The sequence below is a fragment of the Anomaloglossus baeobatrachus genome, chromosome 10, assembly GCF_048569485.1.
Source record: "Anomaloglossus baeobatrachus isolate aAnoBae1 chromosome 10, aAnoBae1.hap1, whole genome shotgun sequence".
In the NCBI taxonomy this organism is placed as follows: domain Eukaryota; kingdom Metazoa; phylum Chordata; class Amphibia; order Anura; family Aromobatidae; genus Anomaloglossus; species Anomaloglossus baeobatrachus.
In genome coordinates this window covers 151,969,059-151,982,917 of record NC_134362.1, presented here as the reverse complement: position 1 = coordinate 151,982,917, position 13,859 = coordinate 151,969,059, and positions in this window count along the sequence as shown.

The window sequence follows — 13,859 nt, the reverse complement described above, 5'->3', positions numbered from 1 at the left end:
GAGTGAGTACTGCCAAAAGACAAAATGAAGTTCAGCAAGGTTTCTATCAAAGATTTCAAAGAAGATCAGAGTTTCATATTATTCTGAAAAACATCAGGAAATGGGCAACACTCATATGCAGTAGTCTTCAAAGGAACCTTAGGGCATCAGATGAAGGACACATTCAAGCATTCAGAAACCTGGCTGAAGCTTTGGTACAGCACCATACATACAGCAAGTGAAATAAGTATTGAACACGTCACCAATTTTCTAAGTAAATATTTTTCTAAAGGTGCTATTGACAGGAAGTTCTCAACATACTGTATGTCAGTAATAACCAATCCAATTAACACAGGGAAAGAAATTAAACCATAGATGTCCATTTATTAAGCTATGTGTAATAATCAGTGATGGGTGAGTGTGCTCGCCACTGCTCGATACTCGACTGAGCATCAGGGAGCTCTTTACTGAGAATTGCCGATGCCCGAGTGACATGCTTGAGTCCCCCATCCACATGTTTTACTGCTGTTTTTTTAGCCACTAAACATGCAAATATTGCCTGCCAATCATGGTAATAACATAGCCATATTGGCTACTGGCATTACTGTGATTAGCCAGCAGCATCACATGTTTGTGTCTATATAAGATCCATTTTACATGATCCTCGGCACACTCTATCCTGGAAACAATGCAAGTATAGCTGCTAGAGGAGGAATAGGTTTGGATTAGAGGCAATTAGGCAGGGATTATAGCCTTAAGGCCACTTTACACGCTACGATATATCTAACGATATGTCTTCTGGGTCACATCGTTAGTGACGCACATCCGGCCTCGTTTGAGATATCGTAGCGTGTAACAGTTATGTGCGACTGTGAACGAGCAAAAATACTCAGCTATCGTTGCTCGTTGACACGTCGCTCATTTTCTAAAAATCGAACGTCCTTCTGTGCTCCGGTTGTTCATCGTTCCTGTGGCAGCACACATCGCTCCGTGTGACACCCTGGGAACGATGTACTGCAGCTTACCTGCAGCCGCCGGCAATGCAGAAGGAAGGAGATGGGCGGGATGTTTACGTCCCGCTGATCTCTGCCCCTCCGCTTCTATTGGCCGGCCACTGTGTGACGTCGCTGTGACGCCAAACGTCCCTCCCCCTTCAGGAAGATGATGTTCGCCGCCCACAGCAAGGTCGTTCTGGAGGTAAGTACGTGTGACGGGGGTTTACGACTTTGTGCGACACGGGCAACAAATCTTCCGCGCCGCACAAACGATGGGGGCGGGTGAGATCGCAAATGCGTTCGCACGACATATTGATACGTGAAAAGCAGGCTTTACAGTCCATGATACTGCCCCATAAAACCAAAAGTCATTTAAGGGCTACATGTATTATATTCCCAAATAATAATACTGTTAGCTGCATTCACTGTTCGGATAGCTGATGGAGGAGGAATAGGTTTGAATTAGAGACATATAGGCAGAGATTGTAGGTTTACATTCTTTGCTTCAGCCAAAAGTCCATTTTCAGGACTACATGTAGTCTATGCCCTATTAATAAAGTGTTTTGCTGCATTCAGTGTAGGGGATATCTGCTGGAAAAGGGATAGGTTTGGATAAGACGCATATAGGCAGGAATTAACCTTACAGTCCTTGTTGCTGCTCCATAAAACCAAAAGTTTCTTATAAAGTCTACCGCTTTTATATTCCCTACTAGCTGTAGTACTCAGCGTTGCCCGGGATAGTAACTGTCTCTCTCTCCAATCTCTGTCTGTCTTTCTCTTTCTGTTTGTCTCTTTCTGTCTGCCTCTTTCTGTGTGTCTGTCTCTCAGTATCTATCTCTGTGTCTGTCTGTGTCTGTCTGTCGCTCTCTATCTCTATGTCTGTCTGTCTATCTCGGTGTCTGTCTGTCTATCTCTGTGTCTGTCTGTCTGTCTCTATCTCTGTGTCTGTCTGTCTCTGTCTTTCTCTTTCCCCATGTCTGTCTCTTTCCCCAACTGTGTCTCGTTCCCCGTCTGTCTCTCTTTCCCTTTCTGTCTCTCTTTCCCCATCTGTCTCTCTCCCCATCTCTGTCTCTTCCCCCATCTCTGTCTCTCTCTCCATCTCTGTCTCTTTCCCCATCTCTGTCTCTTTCCCTGTCTATTTCCTTGTCTCTGTCTCTTTCCTTTATCTGTCTCTTTCCCTGTCTCTTTCCCTGTCTCTGTCTCTTTCCCTGTCTCTGTCTCTTTTCCTGTCTCTCTGTCTCTTTTCCTGTCTTTATGTCTCTTTCCCTGTCTGTCTTACTCTTTCCCTGTATGCCTTTGTCTGTCTTTATGTCTGTCTCTTTTGCTGTCTGTCTCTCTGTCTCTTTACCTGTCTGTCTCTTTCCCTGTCTGTCTGTCTTTCTTTCTATCCGTTCACCCACCAACATCATATTACGTCACACATAAGCTTCTTATACTAAGAATGCCCTTTGTTGCCTTTAGCAACCAATCACAGATCCTATTAATGACCTGTAGCTCCCAGCTCAATTGACTTTAATGGAGGCAGGTTTTTTGGAAAGTAACTGTAAAGCACAGGGTTAAATTTTCCTGTCAAAACATAGTCTATGACGTTCCCTGAGTCACATGAGGCATTTATGCAAAATTTTGTGATTGTAAATGCGACGGTTCATATTCTTTTAGCAGACATACACACACACATACACACAAACACACACACACACATACACTCAGCTTTATATATTAGACTAGCTGAAGTACCTGGGCGTTGCCCGGGATAGTAACTGTCTCTCAGTCTCTCTCCTAGTCGCTGTCTGTCTGTCTCTGTCTGTCTGTCTCTGCCTGTCTGTCTCTGTGTGTCTGTCTCTGTGTGCTGTCTGTATCAGTCTCTCTGTTTGTCTCTCTCTATCTCTGCGTCTGTCTCTCTCTATGTCTGTGTCTGATTGTTTCTCTCTATCTCTGTGTCTGTGTCTGTCTCTCTATCTGTCTGTTAGTCTCTTTCCCCGTCTGTCTCTCTGTTTGTTTGTCTCTCTCTATCTCTCTCTATGTCTGTGTCTGATTGCTTCTCTCTATCTCTGTGTCTGTGTCTGTCTCTCTATCTGTCTGTTAGTCTCTTTCCCCATCTGTCTCATTTCAGGTCTGTCTCATTCCAGGTCTGTCCTGTTCCTAGTCTGTCTCTTTTCCCATCTGTCTCTTTCCCCATCTGTCTATTTCACCCATCTGTCCCGTTCCCGGTCTGTCTTATTCTAGGTCTGTCTCATTCCAGGTCTGTCTCATTCCAGATCTGTCTCTTTCCCCGTCTGTCTCTTTACAGGTCTGTCTATTTCCAGGTCTGTCTCATTCTAGGTCTGCCTCGTTCCAGGTCTGTCTCATTCCAGGTCTGTCTTTTCACCATCTATCTCTTTCCCCATCTGTCTTTTTCCCCAACTGTCTCTTTCCCTGTCTGTCTCTGTCTCTTTCCACATCTCTTTACTTGTCTCTGTCTCTTTCACTGTCTCTTCACTTGTCTCTGTCTTTTTCCCTGTATCTTTCCTTGTCTCTGTCTCTTTCCTTGTCTCTGTCTCTTTCCCCAACTGTCTCTTCCCCATCTGTCTTTTTCCCTGGCTGTCTCTTTCCCCGTCTGTCTCTATCTCTTTTCCTGTCTCTTTACTTGTTTCTGTCTCTTTTCTTGTTTCTGTCTCTTTCCCTGTCTGTTTCTTTCCCTGTCTGTCCCTGTCTGTCCCTGTCTTTCTCTGTCTGTCTTTTTCCCTGTCTGCCTGTCTCTTTCCCTGTCTGTCTATTTCTGTCTGCCTCTGTCTTTTTGACTGTGTCTCTTTCTCTGTCTCTTTCCCTGTCTGCCGCTGTCACTCAGTCTCTTTCCCTGCCTCTTACTCTGTCTGTGCCTATGTCTGTCTGTCTCTTTCTGTCTTTCTCTATCTGTCTCACCGCCTGCATCTTATTATCTAACACATAAGCCTCTTATACTAACAATTTATTTTGTTCCTATAGCAACCAATCACAGCTCCTATTAATACCCTAATAGCTCAGAGCTCCATTGACTTTAATGGAGGCATGTTTTCTGGAGAGTAACTGTAAAGCGCGGGGTTACATTTTCCCATCAAAACATAGTCTATTACTTTCCCTGAGTCACATGGAGTGTCTGTGCAAAATTTTGTGATTGTAAATGTGACGGTGCGTATTCTTTTAGTGGACACACACACACACACACACACACACACACACACACAGCTTTATATATTAGATGAACCTATTCAATGCCCAGCCTGTGTTCACCTTCATGACCAGGCTATTTAAATTTAGCCAGATTGTTTTTGTGCTTCTTTTGGAAAAAATCTGAAATTTGGCAATCATTTTGCAAATTTTGCAATTTTCAAACAGTGATTTTTTTATTCCCTAAAACCATGTCACACAAAATATTTAAAGAATAACATTTCCAACAAGTCTACTTTACATCAGCACAATTTTTGAAACATATTTTTGGGGGTTAAGAAGTTAGAAGGATTCAAAGTTTATCAGCAATTTCTCCTTTTTCCTGCAAAATTTAAAACAAAAGAAAAACATTTTTTACGAACCACATCACATTTGAAGCATCTTTTAGAGGCCTATGTGAAATAAAATACCCAAGAGTGACACCATTCTGCAAACTGCCCCCTTTAAGCTATTCAAAACCAAATATAAGAAGTTTATTAATCCTTTATTAGGTGTTTCACAGGACCTAAAGCAATGTGGAAGGATAAATTAAAAATTTAACTTTTTTCCACAAAAATGTTACTTTAGACCCAAATTTTGCATCTTCACAAGGGTAAAGAGAGAAAATGCACATTACAATTTATTGTGCAATTTTTCCTGAGTACGCCAATTCCTCTTATGGATGGAAATCTACTGTTTGAGCGCACGGCAGGGCTCTGAAGTGAAGGATTGCCATTTGACTTTTTGAAATTGTCTGGAATAGATAGCGGATGCCATGTCGCATTTGAAGATCCTCTGAAGTTTTAAAACAGTGGAGCTCCCTCACAAGTGACGCAATTTTTGAAACTGGACTCCTTAAGGAATTTTTCTAGATGTTAGGTGAGCACCTTGAACTTCCAAATGCTAGACAGAATTTTATAACATTGAGCTGTGGAAATAAAAAAAAATACATTTTTACCAAAAACTGTTGCTTTTTCACCATTTTTTTATTTTCACAAGGGTAACAGGAGAAAATGCATTGTACAGTTTGTTGTGAAATTTCTACTGAGTATGCCAATAACTCATATGTGTTCGAGAACTAGTTTTGAGGCAGAGAACAACGTTAAAAAAGGAAGGAGTGCTATATTGGAGTGCAAATTTAGTTGTAATGGTTCGTGGGTGCCATGTCACATTGGCAAAGTCCCTGAGGTGCCATAACAACAGTAACAAACAAGTGACCCCATTTTAATAACTATACCCATCAAAGAATTTTCTCAGGAGTGCAGTGAGCATATTGACTAGAGATGAGCGATGTTCGAGGTTCGCCAATTTTATGTTCGAGTGATTTTGGGGGGTGCTCGAACTCGAGCTTTTTGCTAAAAGTTCGACAGTTCGAGAACGGTTCGATCAACAAAAACGTGGCTTTTCACAGTAAGGCTATGTGCATATGTTGCTATCTGCATGTGTCCTGCGTCCCCAGCACAATCCCTCTCTCTTTCCTACTCACCGATCACGTCTCGCTGCACGGCTGTCAGAAATCTGCGGCGTTTTTTCCTCTTTAGAAAATGGCTGTCACTTCATTATTCAATCAGGTATTCCGTGCTTTCCCTGCACACCGGCACCCATGATTGGTTGCAGTCAAATACGCCCCCACGATGAGTGACAGCTGTCATACTGCAACCAATCACAGCCACCGGCGGGTGGGTCTATATCGTGCAGTAATATAAATAAATAATAATAAAAAAATGCGGTCCCCCTAATATTTGATACCAGCCAAGATAAAGCCACATGGCTGGAGGCTGGTATTGTCAGGATGGAGAGCGCCATGGTATAGGGAGCCCTCCAACCTAACAATATCAACCAGCAGCCACCCGGAATTGCCACATCCATTAGTTGCGACAGTCCTCGGACTCCACCCAGCTCATCCCGAATTGCCCTGGTGCAGTGGCAATCGGGTTAATAATGAGTATAATCATGCCAGGCGTTTCCCCGAGACACCTTCCATGATTAAACTGAAAGTGAAAGTAAAGAAACACACACAGCGAAAAATCCTTGTTTTGGAATAAAAAAAACAAAAAAACACCCTCCTTTACCAGTTTATTAATCCCCAAATACACATCCAGGTCCGACGTAATCCACACGACACTGTCATCTCTGCTACATGAAGATGCAGCAGCACCGTAGAACACGATTGCTCTGTGTCCTCTCCACGTAGCAATGAAGTGAATCGCGCTGTCACCAGAGACTTCACTCTGCAATGCAGACATCAAAATTACCAAGTCTGCCTATCTTTATCATTAGAGGCAGTAGCTCAGTGGATAGAGTGCTTGCTTAAAATGCGTAACTTTAGGAGTTCTAGTCCCACTCCCGTTAAAGAATTTAATTTTTATTTTTTTATTTTTAATTTTAAATTATATGGTACAGTAAAATAAATAAATAAATAATAAAAAAAAAAATGCGGTTCCCCCCATATTTGATACCAGCCAGGATAAAGCCACACGGCTGGAGGCTGGTATTGTCAGGATGGGGAGCCCAAAACCCTAACAATATCACCCAGCAGCTGCCCGGAATTGCCGCATCCATTAGATGCGACAGTCCCGGGACTCCACCCAGCTCATCCCGAATTGCTCTGGTGCAGTGGTGGCAATCGGGGTAATAATGAGTTTAATCATGCCAGGCGTCTCCCCGAGATACATTCCATGAGTAAACTGAAAGTGAAAGTAAAGAAACACACACTGCGAAAAATCCTTGATTTAGAATAAAAGACAAAAAAACACCCTGTTTCACCATTTTATTAAAATCCCCAAATACCCCTCCAGGTCCGACGTAATCCACACAACACTGTCAGCTCTGCTACAGAACACGAGTGCTCTGTATCAGCTCCATGTAGCAATGAAGTGAATCGCACGGTCAGCAGAGACTTCACTTCAGCAATGCGGACTTCAAGATTACCAAATCTGCCTATATTTATCTTTAGAGGCAGTAGCTCAGTGGATAGAGCGCTCACCTAAGAAGCATAACTTCACGAATTCCAGTCCCGGTAAAGTATTTAATTTTTTTTTTTTATTTTTAATTTTAAATTATAATTAATATATGTTTACAATTATAATTTAATTTAATTATGCACTGAGGGGAGGAGCCTGACATCAGCTGTGAACTGTGGGACACACCTCTAAAATCGGAGCAGTTCACGGAATGAGGCTGCATTGCTCTCTCCTCTCTCTCTACTCTCTCTCTCTCTTTCTCCCCCTCTCTCTCTCCCCCTCTGTCTCTCTCTCTTTCTCTTTGTCTCTCTCTCTTTCTCTCTCTCTTTCAATATCTCTCTCTCTTTCTCTTTTTCTCCCTTTTTTCTCCCTTTCTCTCTCTCTCCCTCTCCCTCTCCTCTCTCCTCTCTTCCTCTCTTTTTCCTTCTCTCTCTCCCTCCCTCTCTCATCTCTCTCCTCCCTCTCTCTCTCTCTTTTTCTCTCTCTCCCCTCTCTCTCTATTTTTCTCTCTTTTTCTCTCTCTCTTTTTCTCAGTCTCTCTTTTTCTTTTTTTCCCTCTCTCTCTCCTCTCTCCTCTCTCTCTCTCTCCTCCCTCTCTCTTCTCTCTCTCCCTCTCCATCCCACTCTCCTCTCGCTCTTTTTCTCTTTCTCTCCCTCTTTTTCTCAGTCTCTCCTTTTCTCTTTTTCCCTCTCTCTCCTCTCTCCTCTCTCTTCTCTCTCTTCTCTCATCTTCTCTCCTTTTCTCTCTCTTCTCTCTCTCCTCTCTCTTCTCTCTCTTCTCTCATCTTCTCTCCTTTTCTCTCTCTCCTCTCTCTCCTCTCTCTCCTCTCTCTCCTCTCTCTCTCTCTCTTTCTCTCTCTCTTTTTCTCTCTCTCTCTCTCTTTTTCTCTCTTTCTCTCTCCTCTCTTTCTCTCTCTCTTTCTCTCGCTCTCTTTTTCTCCCTTTCTCTCTTTCTCTCTCTCTCTCCCTCCTCTGTCTCCTCTCTCTCCTCTCTCTATCTCTTTCTCTCTCTCTTTTTCTCAGTCTCTCTTTTTCTCTTTTTCCCTCTCTCTCTTTCTCACTCCCCTCTCTCCTCTCTCTGTTCTCTCTCTTCTCTCTCTTCTCTCTCTCTTCTCTCTCTTTCTTCTCTCCTCTTCTCTCTCTCTCTTCTCTCTCTTTTCTCTCCTCTCTCTCCTCTCTCTTCTCTCTCTCTTTCTCCCTCCTCTCTCTTCTCTCTCTTCTCTCTCTCTCTCCTTCTCACTTCTCTCTCCTCTCTCTTCTCTCTCTCCTCTCTCTATCTTTTCTCTATCTTTTCTCTATCTTCTCTCTCTCTCTTCTTTCTCTCTCTCTCTCTTTCTCAGACCTGGCGATGAACAGCTGATGCGGTCACCTGACGGAATCAGCTGACACTATAAGTCGCGCGGTGTGGCTGGATTTTTACCACCTGGCCGGCTAAACTATTAGCTGGTGCTGTTGGACAGGAGTCTGCACTGAAGTGTGTAGTTTGTTTTTTTTTTTTTTTGCACTGATGCATCAGCTGATTGTATAAAAGCCGTTTATACATTCAGCTTCTGTGTCATGTAATTAAAGCCCTTGAACCTGACACATCATCTGATCGTTTTGCCTTCCAGCAAACCGATCAGATGATATTGGATCCCGATTGGACGGCATGGGACCCTTGTCCCAGGATTACTGTGAGGGGGGTTCTTTATTTCAATAAAGATGGAGTCACTAATTGTGTTGTGTTTTGTTTCTATTAAAAATATTTTTCTGTGTTGTGTTTTTTTTTTATCTGTACTAGAAATTCATGGTGGCCATGTCTAATATTGGCGTGACACCATGAATTTCGGGCTTAGGGCCAGTTGATAATATACAGCTAGCCCTAACCCCATTATTACCCAGCAAGCCACCCGTCACCAGGGCAGCTGGAAGAGTTGGATACAGCGCTAGAAGATGGCGCTTCTATGAAAGCACCATTTTCTGGGGTGGCTGCGGAATGCAATTCGCAGCAGGGGTGCCCAGAAAGCTTGGGCACCCTGAGATGCGGACTCCAATCCCCAGCTGCCTAGTTGCACCTGGCTGGACACATCTTTTTTTTTTTTAATTATTTCATGAAATTCATGAAATAATTTAAAAAAGGGCTTCCCTATATTTTTGGTTCCCAGCTGTGTACAAATAGGCAGCTGGGGGTTGGGGGCAGCCCGTAGCTGCCTGCTGTACTTGGCTGGCATACAAAAACATAGCGATGCCCACATAATTTTTTTAGGGGGGCAAAAAACTCCTGCATACAGTACTGCGACCAGGGTCCAGCTCCTACCAGGCCCAGAACAATGTCTGCCACCAAGTATATAAGGAGCCCAGCACATGACCTCTCCTCTTGAGAGTCACTGCTTAACTGACTGTCTGCTAACACTCCTGACCCCCCTTACCAACTCCCCTAAGTGGGCTACCCTATTACACTCAGGCCATCCACTGGTGTGTCTGGTGGGTGTGGTGCAGAGTGATCCTACTATTTTGATTAGCTTATTCTTGGCAACACTAAAGGTTAAGGACCCATAACCAAGGAGGAGATGGATATTGTACAGAAGGGCAGATTGCACAATACCCTGTGATGACCTGATAGGCCAGAGCATCACAATAGTACCTTTAGAAATATATTTACTTATAAAATTGTTCACGTGTTCAATACTTATTTCACCCGATGTATATATGAAATTTACCATATCTGGAAGGCTGGATGTCTGGTTAAATATTAGTTCCCCCTACCAGAACATCCCTGGTTCAAAAGGGTCTCCAGTATTTGAGACTGACAGGAGAACTGTAGATACAGTAAGCATTGTCTTTGGTATACATGCCTGGACTAGCTTGTCTGCTCTTTCTGAGCAGCCTGCCTACTAAGGTCCTATATCTTAACTATCTGCTGACAAGAAAACTGTAAGCAGAAGCAGGAAAATAAGGAGAGTGGTGTTAGGTTGACCTAACGGTCACAACTTTTGCCAATGATGACCTAATGCAGAGGGAGTCCCGGTAACCACCCCTGCTTCCTCAGCTCTAGCAAGATACAGGCACACGCTGATATCTGCACAGAAGCAAGAGATGTGCGCTCCAAAAAGAACTGTATTAATTTGTTTTGATACAGAGGGTTATACAAAAACCAATTGGGGCGTAACTATGTAACATTCATATTCATTAGTCTACATTCATTATAGGCGTGGATTACATGTTCCCAGCAAGAGAAATTAACATGATGACTTTTATTCCCAAAACAATCTATTACCCATAACAAGGTGTTTTTCTCTCTCTTCTAAGTCAAAACATTCCAAGTCCTTGAAACTGTCTCATAGTCTTTTACGTAAACAAGTCTGGTTACGCTCTTTGTAAAGGGGAATGAAAGTCCATGATTTTTCTAACCAGTGTAAAAGGTAACTCTTTCCTCACAATCCCCCCTTTTGGCGTGAGTGATGGACGGGGGCCCATCGAGAAGCGTTGTAGAGCAGGCTAGCCACCAGATACTATCCTAGCCGCGGGTTGCTCGGGGAGTGTCGTCCACATCCGTCCTCCAGAAAACTGCCTGCAAGCCTCCCGACAAGAGTCGCATCATGATACGCCAAGGTGATTTCTAGAGGAAAGAGTAGAAAAAAAAGCATATTAGTGATTTAATAGGGGTGCTGAATAATCATTGTATTTGCATTTCCTCAAGCAGTGGGAAAACAAAGCCATTAGCAACTTAAACACTACATAGGCAACTAATAAACAGAGTAGCACTTGGAATACTGATTGCAGTCCCCCAATTAACCATCCTCCTATTCCCTTAAACCAGTTTGCAGGGTTGAACATTGAAAAGGTATTGCTCCACCAAGCATCTGAGCTTCTGAGTACCTCCTCATCATGTTTTTTCCTCAGCTTTTGTATCTCAGTTAAACTGGCTTCGGCTTTTAAGGTTCCGTTTGGATCTATGCAGTGACAACAGCTGGGGCCTATTATTTGGCACATCCCCCCTTGGGCCGAAGTGAGGTAATCCAGTACCAAAGTATGTTGGTTGGTTACAATGATTAATGTATGGCAATGGTACTATTTACTGCTTGGAGAACCTCAAAAATTTGATCATCAAGATAGTCGGTGCTGTACACCAACTTATCATACATCATACATCATACATATCCCATCTATCATGGGATAGAGAAAAAGAGAACTGAAAAATTTGTTGACATGGCTCATTTGAACCACATGGGGTCGGTCACTAGGCCTGTATTTGTTGTCTGCCTCTCTCTTTACCAGTAGGTGGAGAGGCATTTTCCCTGTCGGTATATCAGTAGTATTGATAATGAAGGTGACAGGAGTCAAACGGGCCAAGATGCAGGTGCCATTTACTCCTACTGGTAGCCATTTGTAGACATTATAACCACAAACCCAGTAGGTTTGCGGTGGGAGATCCCAGATGCCAGAATGTTGTAGTATGAGTCTATGTACTATATCTATAAAGGCCGATATGTTTCTGAGCATATACCATCCGGGAAGTTGGCCTAGGGGACTACAATACCCTGCGGACTATTCACCACAGGTTTCTCGGCCAGGCACATATGGGTCTGAATCATCGCACCATAAATTTCCGGGTTGGGAGTAACAAGTATCATTTGTGCCTTCTGGAAACAATTAATTGTATACCCCCCCATGGTCATGCAGATGTCTCTCTAACAGCAAGGGTTTAAATGCATCTGTACTGTCAGAGGTTCGCCCAAAACTTATTTTGATTCTTTCTGTTGGAATCTTGCCCATAGTAGGTGTTTTTGTGTAATTACGGGGTACCCAGCTGCTTCCTTCAAAGGCTAAATATTGCTGGGTTCCGGAAAGGCCGGTAGTAAGGTTGCCTTGCCACCAGGGAAAATCTACCCACTCTACTATTGGTATGGGCACACTAGTGTTCCACAGTTTTTGATACTTGGTGTCATTGACTGATAGTCTATTGTAACAGCCTCCCCATTGGAACACTTCATTTATTGGGACTGGTATGGCTAAGTAAGGCATAGAAGAGGCTGTCACAGGTGCATGTGTACATATCCAGCAGTCTGTGATCTCAAGTTTTTCAGCCCACACTTCATGGTGGGTCTCAAATGAATTCTGCTATGGTGTAGAAGGCTCCAAAAAGGAAGTACACATAGAAATACTTATCAGCAGTATTAGGCCTTCTTGCAGTGGCTGGCATGGACCCATGTCAATCTCCCCTCAAGTTTGACGGAGGTTGGAGTGGTCAGCTGGACAGTCAAAGGCCCTTCGAATTGTGGCTCAAGGGTCTTTCTCACATGCTTCTTTAGGTAGACCCGGTCACCAGGCTTTAGGGAGTGGGTTCCTGGAGCTGCATCAGGGTCAGGTAGAGAAGAATAGACCCTTTGGTGGGTCTCAGTTAGTCTCTTCTGCAGGGAAACAACATAAGACATTAGGCTATCACATTGCAGTAGTAACTCCTGTGGGAAGTAGCATCCTAATCTGGGTGCACTACCAAAGAGTATTTCAAAGGGTGAGAGCCTGTGCTTTCCCTGCGGGGTGGTCCTTATGGAGTAAAGCTGACTGAATGCCTAACAGGGCACAAGTATTCTGGAAAACTTGTCCAGTGAAATGGTTACCTCGGTCTGACTCTATGATTTCAGGGAGTCCAAACCGGGGTACCAGCTCACAGGCCAGCTTTTTTGCTGTGATTCTGGCCGTGGCTGAGCTGACAGGGTAGGCCTCTGGCCATCCTGAGAAGAGGTCTACACAGACAAGTACAAACACGTGGATGCCATGTTTGGCAGTTGGATATAGTCTATTTGTACTCTTTGAAATGGGGCAGACGTCTTTGGCATGTGTCTTTGCAGGGTTTTAGTTAGCTGGCCTGATGCTGTTGACAGATGTGACAAGCTTTTGTTCTCTGGGAGGCGTATTGTCTGAAGCCGGGGGCTACCTAAAGAGGTTGCATCTGGTTCATGATTGAGTTTGTGCTACCGTGCATAGGGTAGTGGAGTATTTGGAAAATGGCAGGGAACCAACTGCGTGGCAGGACGGAAAGTCCGTTTAGGCGCCAAATCCCCTCCACCTTTTCTGCCCCCTTGGCGCGCCATCTGGCCTTTTCTTCCTCATAGGTGCTTTCCTGTGTCTCAGAGAGGTTCTGACACTGACACTGACACTGTTTCTGTCTCCTTCAAAGGAAGTAGGGCTGCTTGTTTTGCTTGTGGGTCGGCCAAGCGATTTCCCCTTGCCTCGTGTGTTTGAGCCTTGGTGTGGGCAGCAACCTTTATGATTGCCAGCTGCTTTGGTATCAAGGCTACTTCCATTAGTTTCTTCACTGAGGCTCCATGCCTGATCGGATTTCCTGCCGCTGTGAGGAATCCTCTAGTCTGCCAGATAGTGCCAAAATCGTGCACAATGCCGTGTGCATAGGCTGAGTCCGTGTAGATGTTTGCTGTTCGTTCTTCCAGAAACTCAATTGCCCAGATGAGGGCGAGAAGTTCCGCTTCTTGAGCAGATATGCGCGGAGGTAGCGGTTGTTTGGATAAGATTGCATATAGAGTTACTACCGCAAATCCGGTGTGGAACTTGCCTGTGTCATCGGCATATCTGCTTCCATCCACAAAGAGTTCAAAGTCTGGATTTGTAAGCGGTGTTGCCTGAATATTGTGCAGGGGCTTTGCCTCACATTCGAGTTCCTGACAATCATGATCAAATGGTGTGCTCTCTTCCTCTGTCCCCCCTTCTAAACTTGTGAAGATCAGCAGATCAGCGAGGTTTAGACTTGTAACTCGAG